Here is a 19,920-nt window from a genome sequence, read left to right as displayed (position 1 = left end):
GTTCGGCCATTATGGGTGGGTTTGGGAGGGAAAGTGGTTTGAATTTGAAGGGTGAGGTTGGTGGGGTTTTATGAATGATGGATGTGAGTGGTGAAGAGAAAGATGGGATTTGATAGGTGAGGGGTTTTTGAGGAAGAGGTATGGAGGTTAATGGTGAATGGGTGAAGAAGAGAGAGAGTGGTGGGGTTAGTGGGGATCCTGTGGGGTCCACAGATCCTGAGGTGTCAAGGAAAAGTCATCCCTACACCAAATGGCATTCAAAATCACATTTTGAGCCATTTCTGGCGTTAAACGCCGGGCTGGTGCCCATTCCTGGCGTTTAACGCCAGGTTCTTGCCCTTTTCTGGCGTTTAACGCCAGTCTGGTGCCCCTTTCTGGCGTTAAACGCCCAGAATGGTGCCAGACTGGGCGTTAAACGCCCAACTGCTAGCCTCACTGGCGTTTAAACGCCAGTGAATTCTTCCTCCAGGGTGTGCTGTTTTTCTTCCTGTTTTTCATTCTGTTTTTGCTTTTTCAATTGATTTTGTGTCTTCTTATGATCATCAACCTACAAAAAACATAAAATGACAAAGAGAAATAGATAAAATATAACATTGGGTTGCCTCCCAACAAGCGCTTCTTTAATGTCAGTAGCTTGACAGAGGGCTCTCATGGAGCCTCACAGATACTCAGAGCAATGTTGGGACCTCCCAACACCAAACTTAGAGTTTGAATGTGGAGGTTCAACACCAAACTTAGAGTTTGATTGTGGCCTCCCAACACCAAACTTAGAGTTTGACTGTGGGGGCTCTGTTTGACTCTGATTTGAGAGAAGCTCTTCATGCTTCCTCTCCATGGTGATAGAGGGATATCCTTGAGCCTTAAACACATAGGATTTTTCATTCACTTGAATGATCAGTTCACCTCCATCAACATCAATCACAGCCTTTGCTGTGGCTAGGAAGGGTCTGCCAAGGATGATGGTTTCATCCATGCACTTTCCAGTCTCTAGGACTATGAAATCAGTAGGGATGTAATGGTCTTCAACTTTTACCAAAACATTCTCTACAAGTCCATGAGCTTGTTTTCTTGAGTTGTCTGCCATCTCTAGTGAGATTCTTGCAGCTTGTACCTCAAAGATCCCTAGCTTCTCCATTACAGAGAGAGGCATGAGGTTCACACTTGACCCTAAGTCACACAGGGCCTTCTTGAAGGTCATGGTGCCTATGGTACAAGGTATGGAAAACTTCCCAGGATCTTGTCTCTTTTGAGGTAATTTCTGCCTAGACAAGTCATCCAGTTCTTTGGTGAGCAAAGGAGGTTCAGTCTCCCAAGTCTCATTTCCAAATAACTTGTCACTTAGCTTCATGATTGCTCCAAGGTATTTAGCAACTTGCTCTTCAGTGACATACTCATCCTCTTCAGAGGAGGAATACTCATCAGAGCTCATGAAAGGCAGAAGTAAGTCCAATGGAATCTCTATGGTCTCATTTTGAGCCTCAGATTCCCATAGTTCCTCATTGGGGAACGCATTGGAGGTCAGTGCACGCCCATTGAGGCCTTCCTCAGTGGCGTCCACTTCCTCTCTTCCCTCTCTAGATTCGGCCATGGTTATGGCTTTGCACTCTCCTTTTGGATTTTCTTCTGTATTGCTTGGAAGAGTACTTGGAGGGAGTTCAGTAATTTTCTTGCTCAGCTGTCCCACTTGTGCTTCCAAATTCCTAATGGAAGACCTTGTTTCAGTCATGAAACTTTGAGTGGTCTTGATTAGATCAGAGACCATGGTTGCTAAGTCAGAGGGGTTCTGCTTAGAGTTCTCTGTCTGTTGCTGAGAAGATGATGGAAAAGGCTTGCCATTGCTAAACCTGTTTCTTCCACCATTATTGTTATTGAAACCTTGTTGAGGTCTCTCTTGATTCTTCCATGAGAAATTTGGATGATTTCTCCATGAAGAATTATAGGTGTTCCCATAGGGTTCTCCTAGGTAATTCACCTCTTCCATTGAAGGGTTCTCAGGATCATAAGCTTCTTCTTCAGATGAAGCATCCTTAGTACTGCTTGGTGCATTTTGCATTCCAGACAGACTTTGAGAAATTAAATTGACTTGTTGAGTCAATATTTTGTTCTGAGCCAGTATGGCATTCAGAGCATCAATCTCAAGAACTCCTTTCTTCTGACTTGTCCCATTGTTCACAGGATTCCTTTCAGAAGTGTACATGAATTGGTTATTTGCAACCATTTCAATGAGCTCTTGAGCTTCTGTAGGCATCTTCTTCAGATGAAGAGATCCTCCAGCAGAGCTATCCAAAGACATCTTGGATAGTTCAGAGAGACCATCATAGAAAATACCTATGATGCTCCATTCAGAAAGCATGTCTGAGGGACATTTTCTGATTAATTGTTTGTATCTTTCCCAAGCTTCATAGAGGGATTCTCCATCCTTCTGTCTGAAGGTTTGGACTTCCACTCTAAGCTTACTCAATTTTTGAGGTGGAAAGAACTTTGCCAAGAAGGCATTGACTAGCTTTTCCCAAGAGTCCAGGCTTTCTTTAGGTTGTGAGTCCAACCATATTCTAGCTCTGTCTCTTATAGCAAAAGGGAATAGCATCAGTCTGTAGACCTCAGGGTCAACCCCATTAGTCTTGACTGTGTCACAGATTTGCAAGAACTCAGCTAAAAACTGATGAGGATCTTCCAATGGGAGTCCATGGAACTTGCAATTCTGTTGCATTAGAGAAACTAATTGAGGCTTAAGCTCAAAGTTGTTTGCTCCAATGGCAGGGATAGAGATGCTTTTCCCATAGAAGTCGGGAGTAGGTGCAGTAAAGTCACCCAGCACCTTCCTTGCATTGTTGGCATTGTTGTTGTTTTCGGCTGCCATGGGTTCTTCTTCTTTGAAGAATTCGGTCAGGTCCTCAACAGAGAGTTGTACCTTAGCTTCTCTTAGCTTCCGCTTCAAGGTCCTTTCAGGTTCAGGGTCAGCTTCAACAAGAATGCCTTTGTCTCTGCTCCTGCTCATATGAAAGAAAAGAGAACAAGAAAACGTGGAATCCTCTATGTCACAGTATAGAGATTCCTTGAGGTGTCAGAGGAAAAGAAAAATAGAAGAAAGAAGAAGGAGAAGAATTCGAACTTTAATTAGATGGAGTTCGAATTGTGCATCAAGAAGGAGTGATACTCCATAAATAGAAGGATGTGAGAAGGAGGGAAGAGAATTTTCGAAAATTAAGTTAAAAAGTTTGAAAACATTTTGAAAAACTTTAATTGATTTTCGAAAACCAAGAGTAAAAAAAATCAAGTAATTTTTGAAAAAGATTTTGAAATCAGAAGTTAAAAAGATTTGATTGGAAACTTATTTTGAAAAAGATGTGATTAAGAAGATGTGATTGAAAAGATTTGATTTGAAAACAATTTTAAAAAAATATGATTTGAAAACAATTTTAAAAGATATGATTTTAAAAATTAATGACTTGCCTAACAAGAAAAGATATGATTCAAACATTAAACCTTTCTCAACAGAAAAGGCAATATACTTGAACTGTTCAATCAAATCATTAATTGTTAGTAAGTATCTTTAAAAAAAGGAAAGAAATTGATTTTGAAAACATTTGATTGAAAAGATATGATTTGAAAAAGATTTGATTTTGAAAAACTTTGAAAACTTGAAAAAAATTTGATTTGAAAAACAAAATCTTCCCCCTTGTGCCATCCTGGCGTTAAACGCCCAGAATGGTATCCATTCTGGCGTTTAACGCCCAAAATGCTACCTTTTTGGGCGTTAAACACCCAACCAGGTACCCTGGCTGGCGTTTAAACGCCAGTCTGTCCTTCTTCACTGGGCGTTTTGAACGCCCAGCTTTTTCTGTGTAATTCCTCTGCTGCATGTTCTGAATCTTCAGTTCCCTGTACTATTGTCTTGAAAATAGAACCAAGATCAAATAAACAAGGCATGCAAGACACCAAACTTAAAATTAAACACTAGACTCAAACAAGAAACATAAATTTTTTTTGGTTTTTATGGTTTTTATAATTTTTTTGTGCTTTTTTCGAAAATTATATGGAAATAGAAAATAAAGTTTCAGAATTCTCAATTTGGATTTCAGGAATCATTGCAATGCTAGTCTAAGACTCCGGTCCAGGAATTAGACATGGCTTCACAGCCAGCCAAGCTTCCAAAGAAAGCTTCGGTCCAAAACACTAGACATGGCCAATGGCCAGCCAAGCCTTAGCAGATCATTGCTCCAATAGCAAGATTGATAGAGATCAACAAGCTATTGTGATGATTAGTTGAAACCTCGGTCCAATGAAATTAGACATGGCTTCTCAGCCAGCCAGATTTCAACAGATCATCATGAAACACTAGAATTCATTCTTAAGAACTCTGAAAAAAAATACCTAATCTAAGCAACAAGATGAACCGTCAGTTGTCCATACACAAACACAATCCCCGGCAACGGCGCCAAAAACTTGGTGCTGTTGCCGGATTTTGGTACTGATGTCACCGGACCAAAAGCTTGCTCAAAACTCGAACAATCCCCGGCAACGGCGCCAAAAATTTGGTGCACGAAATTGTGATCAACACTTTTCACAGCTCAAATAATCCCCGGTAATGAATCCAAAAACTTGGTGCTCAATACCATGGCATAAACACAACTTCGCACAACTAACCAGCAAGTGCACTGGGTCGTCCAAGTAATAAACCTTACGCGAGTAAGGGTCGATCCCATGGAGATTGTTGGTATGAAGCAAGCTATGGTCACCTTGTAAATCTCAGTCAGGCAGACTCAAATGGGTATAGTGATAAACGAATAAAGCATAAAGATAAAGATAGAGGTACTTATGTATATCATTGGTGAGAGCTTCAGATAAGCGTATGAAGATGCCTTCCCTTCCGTCTCTCTGCTTTCCTACAGTCTTCATCCAATCCTTCTTACTCCTTTCCATGGTAAGCTCATGTAGGATTTCACCGTTGTCAGTGGCTACCTCCCATCCTCTCAGTGAAAACGTCGCCTATGCTCTGTCACAACATGGGTAATCAGCTGTCGGTTCTCGGTCAGGCCGGAATAAAATCCATCGATCCTTTTGCGTCTGTCACTAACGCCCCGCCTGCTAGGAGTTTGAAGCACGTCACAGTCATTCAATCATTGAATCCTACTCAGAATGCCACAGACAAGGTTAGACCTTCCGGATTCTCTTGAATGCCGCCATCAGTTCTCGCCTATACCACGAAGACTCTGATCTCACGGAATGGCTGGCTCGTTTGTCAGGCGAGCACTCAGTTGTCAGGCGATCAACCATGCATCGTGTATCAAGAATCCAAGAGATATTCACTAAGCCTCATATGCTTGTAGAACAAGAGTGGTTGTCAGTCACTTTGTTCATGAGTGAGAATGATGATGAGTGTCATGGATCATCACATTCATCAAGTTGAAGAACAAGTGATATCTTGGAACAAGAACAAGCGGAATTGAATAGAAGAACAATAGTAATTGCATTAATACTCGAGGTACAGCAGAGCTCCACACCTTAATCTATGGTGTGTAGAAACTCCACCGTTGAAAATACATAAGAACAAGGTCTAGGCATGGCCGTGAGGCCAGCCTCCCAGTGATCAAAAGATTCAAAGATCTCAAGATGTCTAATACAATAGCAAAAGGTCCTACTTATAGAAAACTAGTAGCCTAAGGTGTACAAAGATGAGTAAATGACATAAAAATCCACTTCCGGGCCCACTTGGTGTGTGTTTGGGCTGAGCAATGAAGCATTTTCGTGTAGAGACTCTCCTTGGAGTTAAACGCCAGCTTTTATGCCAGTTTGGGCGTTTAACTCCCATTTAGGTGCCAGTTCCGGCGTTTAACGCTGGAATTTCTGTAGGTGACTTTGAACGCCGGTTTGGGCCATCAAATCTTGGGCAAAGTATGGACTATCATATATTTCTGGAAAGCCCAGGATGTCTACTTTCCAACGCCGTTGAGACCGCGCCAATTGGGCTTCTGTAGCTCCAGAAAATCCACTTCGAGTGCAGCGAGGTCAGAATCCAACAGCATCTGCAGTCCTTTTGAGTCTCTGGATCAGATTTTTGCTCAGATCCCTCAATTTCAGCCAGAAAATACCTGAAATCACAGAAAAACACACAAACTCATAGTAAAGTCCAGAAAAGTGAATTTTAACTAAAAACTAATAAAAATATAATAAAAACTAACTAAAAGATACTAAAAACATACTAAAAACAATGCCAAAAAGCGTACAAATTATCCGCTCATCAGTAATAAAAGACAATATAAGCTCATGTCAATGCAAAAAAAAGGAATACAAATATCATAAAAGAATAGCATTGATTTAAATAATATTACCCAACAGTGTAAACAAGTCACTAAGCATCAGATAATACCAGAAAAGATGTAACAGTTGAATAAGAAAATTTAACACCAATGAAAATAATGCAATGAATGGAAGTATGCAATTAAGTAAAAGAAGGTGAAAGATAAGAAGAATGAGAAGGGAAAGAAGGGAAGAGGAAGTAAGTAAGAAAGGAGGGAGGAAAAATTAGGATTGGGGAAGAAAAGATAAAATATTTTGGCATATTAGGTTAAGGTGTGCGACGCTGGCGATGCGGTCGCGTGGGTGACGCGGCCGCATGGTGCCCAATAAGGTCAGGCGACGCGGACGCATGGGTCATGCGATCGCGTCATTTGATTTGTGCTAGTGGCGCGAGTGCAGCCTCGCATTCGCACAACTCTCTGTTTGAATTGCATTTTGCCAAAAATCTGAGTGACGCGGTCGCGTGGGTGACACGATCGTGTGGATGGCCATTTTTGAAAGACGACGCGGCCGCGTGGGGCACGCGTTCGCGTGGGAGGGCTTGGGCTTCTAGCACGAGTCCAGCCCAATTCCAGCACAACTTTCGGCCTTGCACCTTTTTGACGTCGTTTTTCATGGCACGCGGCCGCGTGAGTGACACGGTCGCATGGGAGGCCAAAGTTCCACATGACGCGGTCGCGTGAGCGACGCGGTCGCGTGGGGTCAAATTATGCTAATGGCGCGCCTCAAGCCACGCTCTCGCGTGACTCTCTGTTCAATTCTTTTCTTCCCAACGCACTAGTGACGCGGACGCGTCAGCGATGCTGTCGCGTCGCGTGCGTGTTTTTTTCTTATGCAGTATGCAGAATGCAAAATGCAATGAATGTCATGCAAAATTTTTGCAGGTTCAATGAAAATTCAAAAATAGACTAAAACTAAAAAGAGAACGATCATACCATGGTGGGTTGTCTCCCACCTAGCACTTTTAGTTAAAGTCCTTAAGTTGGACATTGGATGAGCTTCCTGCTATGGTGGCTTATGCTTGAATTCGTCCAAAAATCTCCACCAGTGTTTGGAATGCCAGCATCCTCCGAGGTCCCAAACAAGGTACGTAAAGCCTTTAGGTGAGTTCACACAGGCTTGCAGGCTCCCGGAGTGTTGAATGTTAGAATAGACTCCATGATCCCAAACTTTTCTTCTACACCCGTTTTTGTCTTGATCTACATCGTTCCAGTCGGGTGATGAGTTATCCGAATTCTCACTGCAGTGACCAAACAGCTTCCGAGATCCTTTAAATTGAGCTTGATACCAATTTCTGCACCTCAAATTGAGGTGCGAAACCTCATTGAATCTTGCATACCAGCGTTGAGTGCGAGTCATTTCCCTTTTTCTCTTAAAGCCGCAAAGAGCTCTAAGCTGGCCATCTGTTTCAAGCAAACCATATTCAAGTGGGAAATTGAACATGAAAGTCAAGGATTTTACCCACTTAAGGTTTGTGTTGGGTGGTAGTGGCCTTGGGGTCAGTGTTTTCAGTGGTACTGCAAGCTCTACTCCCTCGTGGTCTTCAGTGAATCCCTCCACTTCCTTGCAAACCTTTTTCATTCCAGCCATGTCCTGGTCAAAGTCTTCTATATCTTCCTCATCACTTGAGTCATAAATAGGAGGTTGAGAGAAGTCGACCTCAGCATCATCTTCATATTCGCTTGGGGAAGATTTTTCTGTCTCAAAGAATTCACTTGCGGATGCAAGTTCATTGCTAAGAGAACTCGGCTTATGATCATCATCACCAAGGAAACTTGTATCTTGGGTTATTCCGTCTAGTTCTTCATAAGATATCTGCATTGGAGGCTTCGCAACATCCTCTGTAGCATCAATTGTAACATCCTTGACGGAATTTTCCACAACTCTGGATTCAGGTGGCGGTTCGGCATCTCCTAAATCTTTAACCAACTCTTCTTCTTCTACCATGACAGCTTCCTCTATTTGTTCCAGTACGAAGTTATGCTCTATGCTGTCCACTGGAGCTTCTAGCGTCTTCTTTGTGCTGCGTTCTTCATTGGATTCTCCACATAAAGCCATGGGAGTCTGTTGAGGGGCTGAACGTCTGGAAGATAATTGTTTTATTGCTTGCTCCAGTTGATGAAGGGTTGCATTAAATTATTTTACTGATTCTTCGAGGCGAACCTGTGATTCTGGGCTTGATGGATATGAACATGGTTTGTAGGAGAGTGGTGGTTCATGGGAGTGATTGAATTGGCGTTGGGGTGGATAAGGATTATGTGGTAGTGAATGGTGAAAAGAAGCTTGTGAGTATGGTGGATTGGGGTTGTGTTGGAAGGATGGTCTCTGAGCACAGGGTGGGGCTTGTTGGTAGCTACAAGGCGGTCCATCGAATCTATCAATTGGACATGCATTGTAAAATGATCTTTGTCCATGGTATCTAGGATGGTGTTGTTGCCTAAAGGGTTGATTGGATCCTTGTGGCTCCATCCATCTTTGATTGCTTAGACCTTGATGCATAGTCCTGTTATAGCTTCCATTCCTTGCAACAAAATTAGAACCAAACTCAAAGCGAGAGGGGTGAGAATTCATAGTAGTTATCAGAAATAAGGGGAAAAAGGGAGAAACAAATAAACAAGTAAAAGAAAAATAATTTTTTTTGAAAAATATTTACAATAACCAATAATAAGGCACACGTTTGCAATTCCCCGGCAACGGCGCCATTTTGACGTTAGGATTTTTGCTAGTAAAGAATTTTATAAAAATAGTCGCGTTGTAGATATAGATTCTAAACTAACAGAAATTCCTTCGTGAAAACATTTTGGTTGTCACAAGTAACAAACCCCTAAATAAATTGATAACCGAAGTATTTAAACCTCGGGTCGTCTTCTCAAGGAATTACAGGGAAGTATGTTCTTATTATTGGTTATGGAGATTGTAAATTTGGGGTTTCAAGAATGAGGAGTGAATGTGGCAATTAATTAAAATAGCAATTAGAATAAATAAATACTGTAAAGCAAACTTTTAGCAAGGTATGAGAAATTGGAAGTCCAGACTTAGTTATTCCTATCAAAAATAATGAAAGTTGAATCTTAATTCCACTTAGTTAACCTTTGCTAAAGCAAAGGAAAGTCAAAGGACTAATTAATTAGACCTTTGAATCCTATTTATTTCCTAAGAAAAGGTTGGGATTATTGAAGTTCAGTTCAATTAGCAAGATAACAGTTATCAATTATATTGAGCTAAGATAACTCCTGAGTTACTGATTTCTTAACCAAGACCAAAAAGGAAAGAAATTAAATTTATTGGAATAAAATATCTCAGATTGGGAATAATCAATAGCATAAACAAAAGAAAGCAATATTAAACTGAAATACCTCAAATATCATTAAATAGGAAAATCATCATGAATGTGGCATAAGCCAAATAGGCAACATAACTAATATAAGCATTCAAGTATCTGAAAATAAGAAATAAATGTAAAGTAAAAGAACATTGAACCTGGGATCGAGAGTCACTCCTAAAACTAAGAGAAGTCCTAAATCCTAATTTCTAAAAACTCTACCTAAATCCTAAGAGAGAGGAGAGAACCTCTCTCTCTAAAAACTACATCTAAAACATGAAAGGTGAATTATGAAAGCATGATTATGAATGGATGCATTCTCTCACTTTATAGCCTCTAATCTGTATGTTCTGGGCTGAAAACTGGGTCAAAATCAGCCCAGAAATCACTCCTGGTGCTTTCTGGTCCGTACAGGTCGCGGAAGAGTGATGCGGAGGCGTCCTCCACGCGTTAGCGTGGGTTGTGTTCCTGCCAGGTCACGCAGCCACATGATCCACGCGTTCGCATCACCTGGCATCGGGGCAGCTATGGCAAATTATATATCGTTGCGAAGCCCCGGACGTTAGCTTTCCAACACAACTAAAACCATCTCATTTGGACCTTTGTAGCTCAAGTTATAGTCGTTTGAGTGCGAGAGGGTCAGGCTGAGCTTTGCAGCTTCTTCAACTTATTGTATTCCTTCCACTTTTGCATACTTCCTTTCCATCCTCTAAACCATTCTTGCCCTGTAATCCCTGAAATCACTTAACACACATATCAAGGCATCTAATGGTAATAAGAGAGGACTAAATAAAAGAAAATAAAAGCCAAAGAAGCATGTTTTCAATCATAGAACAAATTCTGGGAAGGAATTGTAAAACATGCAAATCATATGAATAAATGTATGAAAGATTGATAAAATCCACTCAATTAAGCACAAGATAAACCATAAAATAGTGGTTTATCACAGCTGCTGGGGGTATGGAGCTTTTGAGAAGCATGGTTTGAGCGCTTCTCCTTCTTGATGTGACTTAGGGGTTGAGGTTTGAGCTTCCTCATGTCCCTTGTTTTCTTCATCCAATTTCTTCTCTGGTAGTTTCTTGTGGGTCTCCTTCAATTCCTTTCCACTTCTGAGGGTGATGGCTTGACATTTCTCCTTTGGTATTGATTTAATATTGCTGTAATTGTTGTGTCCAGGGGTTTGCTTGAATAAGAATTCAATCTGTGTTTCCAGTTTCTTGATGGCAACATCTTGATTCTGCATGTTGGATTGCACTTCTTCCCGGAAAGCTTTACTATCTTGAATTTTCTTGCATAGATTTTCAAGTAGAGCCTTAATCTTTGATAATCTCTCCTCGGTTATTGATGATAGGTGGAGATTAGGTGGTTGAGAAGGTTGGTTAGATGAATGTTGGTAGGATCTCTGTGAGGAGTGTTGATGGGTTGCATTGTTGTTGGAATTGAGGTTGTGGCGTCTTTGATCTTGCTCTTGGTCTTGTTGGTTTTCCCACCCAAAGTTGGGGTGATTTCTCCATCCAGAGTTGTAAGTTTTGGAGTATGGATCATGGACTTGTCTAGGTGAGTTTCCAACATAGTTGGCTTGCTCCCAGTCACTTTCTTCTCCTATGTTTGCTCCTTCTTGAGCTAGTGATGAAGTGATGGCTGCTGCAATTTAGTTTTCCTCCACCTTCTTAGTAAGATCTGCTAGCTGCTTGGTGATCATCTTATTTTGAGCTAACAATGCATCCATGTGGTTCAGCTCCATTACTCCTCTGGTGTTACTTCTTTCGGAGGCATAAAAGTAGTCATTCTCAGCAACTGTTTCAATGACATCTATGGCTTCTTCAATGGTTTTCTTCTTGTTTAGAGAGCCTCCTGATGAATGATCCACAGCCTTCTTTGACTCATAAAAAAGACCTTCATAGAAAATGTGAAGTTGAACCCATTCATTGAACATATCTGGTGGGCATCTTCTTGTTAAGTCTTTGAACCTCTCCCATGCTTCATGGAGAGTCTCACCATCTTGTTGCCTGAAAGTTTACACCTCAGCTCTCAGCCTGTTGATCCTTTGAGGAGGGTAAAATCTTGCCAAAAATTTGTTCACCACATCTTCCCAATTTGTTAAGCTCTCCTTTGGGAAGAATTCAAGCCATTTGGATGCCTTGTCCCTGAGTGAAAAAAGGAACAAGAGCAGCCTATAGACATTCGAATGGACTCCATTAGACTTCACAGTGTCACAAATTCTAAGGAAGGTGGTTAGATGTTGATTGGGGTCTTCTTGAGCACTTCCTCCAAATGAACAATTGTTCTGAACAAGGGTGATGAGCTGGGGTTTTAGTTCAAAATTGTTGGCATGTATGGTGGGCTTTTGAATGCTACTTCCACAGTTTCCTGGATTAAGATTGATATAGGAGCCTAGAACTCTCCTTTATTGCCCAGCACGGTTTGCATGGCCTTCTCTAGCATGGTTGTGAGCTTCTTCTTCATGATTGTTCTCCAAATTCTCTTCCATATTAGGTTCAAAGTACTCTTCCTCTTCTTCAGCACCAATAATTCTTTTCCCTCTTGCTTCCCTTCTTAGTCTCCAAAGGGTCCTTTCAGGTTCTGAATCGAAGGATGTTGAAACTCCTTCTCTTCTCCCTGTCATACAACAGACATATTGCACAACAGGAGATAAAATGAAGAAACTATTCTTGTTAGAGTAATTGTTAGTGTGAGTGATGCAAATTATCAAACAGTTAGTGGGTTAGTGAGCAGAATTGTAATCAATAAAGAAAGAAAGAATGAAAAACAAAGAGGGTGCAAGAGATGAGGAAGAAATTAAAACGAACTAAAGGAAACTGACTGAATCAAATAAACAAATAACGAAACAGAAAAAAAATGCTCAATCTAGTGATCTTCAAACTTAATCATTGTTGATTCAAAATCAATCCCCAGCAACGGCACCATAAACTTGATGCATGAAAACTTGTCTCTCAACAAATTTCCCTTCGGCAAGTATACCAAATTGTCGTCAAGTAAAACTCACAATAGAGTGAGGTCGAATCCCACAAGGATTGATTGGTCAAGCAACTTTAGTTAGAAGAATATGCTAGTTGAGCTAAACAGAATTTAGATTGGGAACTTGCAGAAATTTAAATGACTGGAAGTAAATAACAGAAATTAAAGTGCAGAATCTTAAATGGGGATTTGGGGTAATGAGCATGAAAATAAATGGCAGAAAGTAAAGAGAATGGGTAAGATCAGAAATGGGAAAATCATTGGGTTCAGGAGATGTTGCATTCTCTGGATCAAGTTCATTCTTATCTCTTCCTCAATCAATGCATTCATTGATCTCCTTGGCAATCTTAAGTGATTGGATCCCAATTCCTTGGCAATCCAATCTCTCTAAGCTTGAACAATTACCCAATTCCTTGATTTAATTGCTCATGGGAAGAGATGAAGTGTGGTCACTGATTATACCACATGTATTTCCAAATCAAAGTGTTGGGAGGATTACATGTCACTATATCCGCCCAAACCCCAATTTGGTCCAACATGAGAAAGCATTTCTAGCATGATCTCCTCATTCCTTTTCCAAGGCTCAAAGGAGATCCAATTATGGAGAGTTTCTTTTCCAAGACAACTAACCAATTGAATTAAGATCGAAAGCTTTCTAGTAAGATCAAGAGAAAAGAAAGAAGAAAAAGAATGAAAACTATAATTGATCCATCAAATTACAACAGAGCTCCCTAACCCAATGAAAGGGGTTTAGTTGTTCATAGATCTAGAAATGAAAAATGGCAGAAAAGAAGAATCCATGCTAAAAGTGCAGAAAAGTAAATCTACAGAGAGTTGTTCCCTAAAAGTGCCAAGCTTCTCTATAGTTCAAAACTACTCCTATATATACTACTCCTCTTGATCTTCTAGTGAGTTCTGCAAGTCTTGGATGTGGGCTCTGGATCTTGAGTTGAAGCAGTTCTCATCTTTAGTGGGCCCAGCTTGCAGAGAAATATGAATTAGGCTTGGGCATTTAGTGAGATTAACGTTGAGTGTCATTGTGGGTTCGAGAACGTTAGTGGCATTCATTTTTTCCACTAACGTTCCACCCTCATGTACCCACGTTAACTCCAACGTTAGTGGTTTTAACGTGACCACTAACGTTGCCTTCTCAATTTTTGGCCAACGTTATTGGGACACACTTTTCCCAATAACGTTGGCTTATACCCCTTCGCGAGCGTTATTGGGAATCACTTTTCCCATTAACGTTGCTTGGTGCCTTTTTGTTCCTACGTTAGAGTTCACGTTAGTGTAGCTAACGTGACTCTTAACGTGGGTGTGTCTCACCTTCGAGAGCGTTAGTGACACTCACCTTTGTCACTAACTCTCCAAATGCCCAAACTCTCTACGTTAGAACTCACGTTAATTAAGTTAACGTGGCTCTTAACGTAGTAGTGATGCCATCTTCCAACGTTAGTGACAAAAGTGAGTGTCACTAACATTGGCTCTTTGATCTCAACTCCACGTTAACTTTCACATTAACGGTCTTAACGTGAAAGTTAACGTAGGCAATGCTAGTTGGTCCAACGTTAGTGACAAAAGTGAGTGTCACTAACGTTGGCTTTTGTTCTTCTCTTCCACATTAGATTTCACATAAACTAAGTTAACGTGACTCTTAACGTGGATCATTGCCAAGTTTCTCAACGTTAGTGGTGTTCACTTTTACCACTAACGTTGGAGAAAAATGTTATTGGTGTTCACGTTTTCTCTTAACGTTGGAGTTTCTCTTTTTCTTCTATGTTAACTACCACGTTAACTTAGTTAACGTGGCAAGTAACGTGAGCTATGGATGGCTTCGCAGGCGTTATTGGTGGTCACTTTTTTCATTAACGTTGCAAGCTTTTTACCATTCCACGTTAGTGTTCACGTTAACTAGGTTAACGTGAATACTAACGTGGTTCTTTCTTACTTCCCTTGTCCTGAAATCAAGCAATTAAAGTGCATCAAAGCTCTAGCCAAAGTCATGAGATTATGCATTATCAATTTATCATGCAATTCTAGCAAAATTCTCATGAAATCATGCAAAATTCACAATAGTTGCTTGAATCAAGGTGTAAGTGTAATTTCATCCAAAACTTGCCTTATGCACTAAGAAAATGCATGAAACTACCCTAAAACAGTAAAGAAAAGGTCAGTGGAACTGGCCTAGATGCCCTGGCATCAATTGGGTAGTTGTTAGATTTTATATTTCTTGCAATTTATTGTGCTTTCCTTTGTTGTCTTTCAAGTGTTCAACAAAATGCTTGGTTGGATGTTAGAGTAGCTTTTGAGCATTCTTGGCTTGGAAAGAGGAATTAGACAATCTCGAGTCATTAATACCCAATTCAAATTGGTGATCTAGGTTGTTAGTTAATATAATTTTTATTGACTCTAATCTCTTGCTAATTCAATTAGTGAGTTGATTAGGACTTTTGGATTGAGATTAGCTAGTCTTATTTGACTTTCTCTTGTATGAAGATAACTTTGTACCTTCTTCCAATACTATAGTTAACTAGATAAGATAAATTCTTGTTAATTATTGTTATTGGTGACTAGGATAGAAAGTCTATATTCTCAATCCCTGCCATGAATGCCTCTCTTTATTAATTACTTCCTTTAGTTACTTGATTTACCTTTCTTGCACTTATTTTTCTTGTCCCTTTATAAAATCAAACCCCTTTTGCTCCTTCATAGCCAATAATTGAGCACTTCATTGCAACTCCTTGTGAGACGACCCGAGGTTTAAATACTTCGGTTAACTTTCATTGGGATTTGTTACTTGTGACAACCAATAATTTAAATTTGAATTGAAGATTGACTATCGGTTTGGAGCTATGCTTAAATGAAGTTCTTATTTCTATAAGAGAAAATTCTAGACCAATAATAATTTTCCTATCAAATTTATGGCACCGTTGCCGGGGAATTGCAATGGTGTTATGTTATTGGCTATTGTGAATATGTGAATACTTTTGCTTTTTACTTGTTTATTAGTTTTTGTTAGGTTTAGGACTTGTTGCTTATTTTTGTTAGCTTTTGTTTTTATTTGCTACTATGAATTCTCACCCTTTTACCTATGAGTTTGGCTCAAATTATGTTGTAGAAAATGGGAACTACAATGACAACATGCATCAAGGATGGAACAATCAAAGATGGGAGGAGCCTCAAAGGATTGATCACTCTTCGTGGCAACAACCCCCTCCGGTTCCTTATAGGTTCCACTCCTAATGCATATCAATCTAATGGATGTGGTGACCCTCATTGTGGTTGTTAACAACTACCACCATATGCCTATGAACCACCCCCTTAAACTAATTTTGAACCACGATACTCACAAGTCCCTTACTACCAAACACCTCCATATGACCTTAACCCATATCCACCATACCAACCACCATATGAACCATACTTAGAGCCACTACCATTCCCACACCAATACTCCCGTGAACCACAATTTTCTCATACACCACCTCAAAACTTTCACCAATATGAACCACATTCCAACTACAATACTTTTTCCTCAAACAATGAACCCTCTCTTCCACCACTACCCCCCAATGAAACGCTCATGCTAGAACTAAGAGATCTTGGCTCTCATATCCAAATGCAATAAGAGGAGATGGAAAAGGAGTTTAATGAGCTAGAAGCCAAGATGGCTATCATGGTAGAAGCCGTTAGTAACATGTACTCATCCTGCCTAAGCCTATGCAATCAAGGCACTCTCATTTATTGCGAAGAAGCAATCAAGGAGCATAGTATGGAAGTGAGTTTGGAGCTTCAAGGTGAAGAAGAGGAACTAAAGCATGATTTACATCAAGAGGAGGAAGTTGAAGTTATCGATGTTAAGGAAGTGGACGAAGAGTTGAGGGAAATTGATCAAGAAGTAGATTCCATCATTAATGATTTTTTGTCCACATTGATCAATTCCCTTAATGATCTTGTTGAGCCTTCTTCCAATGGATTAGAAAGTGATGTTAAGAAGGATGTACAACCTCTAAGGCATATGTTAAGTAATGAAAGATTGGAAGAAGTGGAGGAAATGACAAGCCTTATTATTGAAGATGATTCCGCACCAACCGATGTGTTATTGAAGCATCCTTATTGTGTTGTGAATTTAATGGTGAGGACGCCAATGCACAACCTCCGACACAAGACTTAGGCAATGAGGAATGTGAAGAAGAGGTTGGTGAACAAGGAATTGGAATTGAAGATACTCGTCAAGAGGTGGAGGAATTTGAAGAAGAGTAGAAGAGCACAAGGGAGAAGACCTTGCATTGCCTAAGTGTGGGGAGGTCCCCCTTCCTAAGTTACCATAATTCGTTACACTATTCAAGTGGGTAAATCTCTTATCTCTAAACTTTATAATTCCACTTGAATATGGATTGTTTGAAATGGATGGTCAACTTAGAGCTCTTTGTGGATTAAGGAGGTTGTGTGGTGGTTGGAAAAATAATGTTAGGCTCATTAAGATGGAAACCCCAAGGCTTAGTCCCAAAGGTTGGAGGGATGATAATTTAAAAGGGTCTAGGAAGATGTTTCGGTGTTTGCTAGAGAATTCAAATCACTTGTCACCCAATTGGAATTGTCTTGATCAACATGAAGATGGGTGCAGAAACAAGATATGGGATTCGGGAATATGTGAAGATCAATTTTGGGAGCCCTTAGCTTGTGTGGAATTTCATCAAGGCTTGGTGCTATTGATTGTAAATTTTGAAGCCTATTGGAAGTCCAAGCATTGGTGGAAGTTCGAGAATGAGTTCAAGCACAAGCCACCATGACAAAGAGCTTCCCAAATGTCCAACTTAAGGACAATAACTAAAAGTGCTAGGTGGGAGACACCCTACCATGGTAACCTCTTTCCATTCTCTTATAGATATAATCAATGAATGACTTGGGTTGCCATTTTAGATAGTTTTTCTTAATTTCTATGCTTTTTACATTGTTTGATTGATAGGTTGTTTGTTTTTTTATGTTTTGAATAAGATAGTTGTTGTTAAATTGTGCCGTGCTTGAAGTGTAAGTCACGTTTGTTTTGTATTTGAAAATTTTCCAAAAGCCAAAATGATTTGTTGTTATATTTGAATTTTAGCTACCTTAGAGTATTTATAGTCATTTCTTTTTATTCTTTTATATGTTTTGTTTGGGTTGCTAGGTTGTTGTTGGTTTCATGCCCTGAATAAGGATGATTATTTGAATTTGAGTTTTTGCTTGAATTGCAAGTTTTCTCAAATTTTGTGAAAAATCCTCAAAAATTCAAAAATTGTGATTTTGTATTTTGGTTGGTTTAAAGTTGTATATAGTTTAGGGGGAGTTTCAATTCTTGATTTGTAGGCTCTGCTCTGGTGTTTCTTCAAAAAAAATGTGTATGGGCAATCACGCGTACGCATGACAGACACGTACGTGTCGATGCGTCAACGCAAGTCCCATAAATTTACTCGAGAGTTGTGCAGGACTGGTGTGAGATTTGTGCTTCTAGCACAATTTTCAGTACATGCATATGCGTGCAATACGCGTACGCGTCATTGTGAACTCTCCTTTTTACGTGTTCGCGTCAATGACGCTTCCGCGTCGATGCCTACTTGGTTCCACCCACGCGTACACGTGCAGGAGGCTTCTGCGTACATTCACTTTCTGTCGACCCACGCGCACCCCTAGACGCGCAAGCCCTAGCCTGTCGCGTCCTTCTACCCCCCTCCAACGTTCCATTTTCTTCTTTTTCATCCAAAAACCAAAACCACCATAACCACCCACTAGCAAGCTTCTGTCTCACCACTAACCACCACTCCAACGACACCGAACCGTGGTCTCCCATTACCGCCGGCAAACCACCTTCCATCGCTACCAACTCCCTTCTTCGCCCTTTCTGTGCGTAAGCCCCGACCACTTGCTCCATTTCTGTCTCCCCTGTTTCTTAACCCTGCAACGCAGCGCTACCCCTTCTCTGTGCTGCTGCAGTCTCTGCGTACCACTGCGAGCCACCGTCACTGTTTCTATAGCGGCACTGTTGGCACTGCTCTTTCTCTGCTATTTCTGTTTCTACTTCCAAACCTTTCCAGGTCCCCATGTTTTCCCCCTCTACGCTTGTTCTACTCTGTTTAAGTAATTCAGTTAGCTTAGTTTATTTTCTAATAGAATTAGGTTAGTTAGAGATGCATGTTTAGTTGATTCTTGGTGGTTAAGTAGTTTTAGGATGTGGTTAGAGGATTTAGGTAAGATAATTGCACCGTTTTTGCTGTTGAGTGGTTAATGTTCTGGTTAAATTGGTTATAACTATTTTAATGTTGATGATTTATAATAAATTTCTGAATTCAAGTTGCTTATTGCTGCTGGATTGTTTATTTTACTTTTTTGGGTGCTGTATGTTAGGCCATTGATGGCTGTTTTCTACTGAATGATGCTGCCTTTCTTGAAATTGAATTAAATTGTCAATTGCTCAAGTTCAATTACCCATTTTCTTCTTGCTACAATTTTAACTGCTGCTGATTTTTCAATCCATATTGGCTCATTTGTTTACTCCCTATGGCTTTATATATGGTCTTTGGTGTTTTTTATTGTCAATGAATTCATAGAAGCTCTGAATTGATTAATTGAGTTTGGGAGATAGCCAATTTGCTGCTATTCTGATCTGAGTGTTTTGTTTTGCTTAATGATGCCTGAATCATATGAATTTTCTTGATTCTTCATGTTGTCTGTCATATATTGGATTCATATGATTGTTTGTTGCTGTTTGTTATACAAAAACATCCAATTTAATGCCGGAATACTGCCAAAATTTTTGGAAAATTGTCCTATTATTAACTTACAACCTATGGATTGAATTTGCACTTTTTGAGTTAAAGCTCATTTCACATACACCAAACTCAATACGTAGGTTGATTGGTCAGCACTTCCGTGTTCTATTTTGGTTCCCTTTTCATGTGTATTGTTGATTAACCAATTGATTTCAAACCTTCTTTATGTTTTGAACCACCCGAGATAGGTCCAATTTCATCCTTCATGGTCGCTTTCAAGCTTGTTTTTCATTGACCATGAAAGCTTTTCTCTTAAATCTTCAAGTGACCTAATCTTGTGTCTTCCAATTGAGGTTCTTTTAAGCTATAATTATTGGTACAATTTCACTCATGTAGCCATTTTCATTATCCAATTTACCTTAGGTTACACGAGTGCACTATTAATGTTTTAACACCAATTTTTGCACTTAATGACCAAAAACGTTGATGATGACTTGTATTCTTCTTCTATGCTTCTATGCATTTCATTTTTCATCATCAGTATCTTGCATCATCTTCATGAAAGTGGGTATG

The 19,920-nt window shown here is 39.9% G+C and overlaps 2 non-coding genes across 2 annotated transcripts; both read left to right on the top strand.

Annotated features, from left to right (window-relative positions):
• The first annotated feature begins 2,347 nt into the window (after window positions 1-2,347).
• Window positions 2,348-2,455, top strand: LOC130977555 (small nucleolar RNA R71). The gene has a single exon (XR_009085242.1). It is a non-coding gene; the product is annotated as a small nucleolar RNA R71 (small nucleolar RNA).
• Window positions 2,456-11,553: 9,098 nt separating this feature from the next.
• Window positions 11,554-11,660, top strand: LOC130978511 (small nucleolar RNA R71). The gene has a single exon (XR_009086138.1). It is a non-coding gene; the product is annotated as a small nucleolar RNA R71 (small nucleolar RNA).
• Window positions 11,661-19,920: the final 8,260 nt, after the last annotated feature.

Source organism: Arachis stenosperma, chromosome 4 (genome assembly GCF_014773155.1).
Source record: "Arachis stenosperma cultivar V10309 chromosome 4, arast.V10309.gnm1.PFL2, whole genome shotgun sequence".
Lineage (NCBI taxonomy): Eukaryota > Viridiplantae > Streptophyta > Magnoliopsida > Fabales > Fabaceae > Arachis > Arachis stenosperma.
This window is presented reverse-complemented; position numbering and strand designations above follow the sequence as displayed.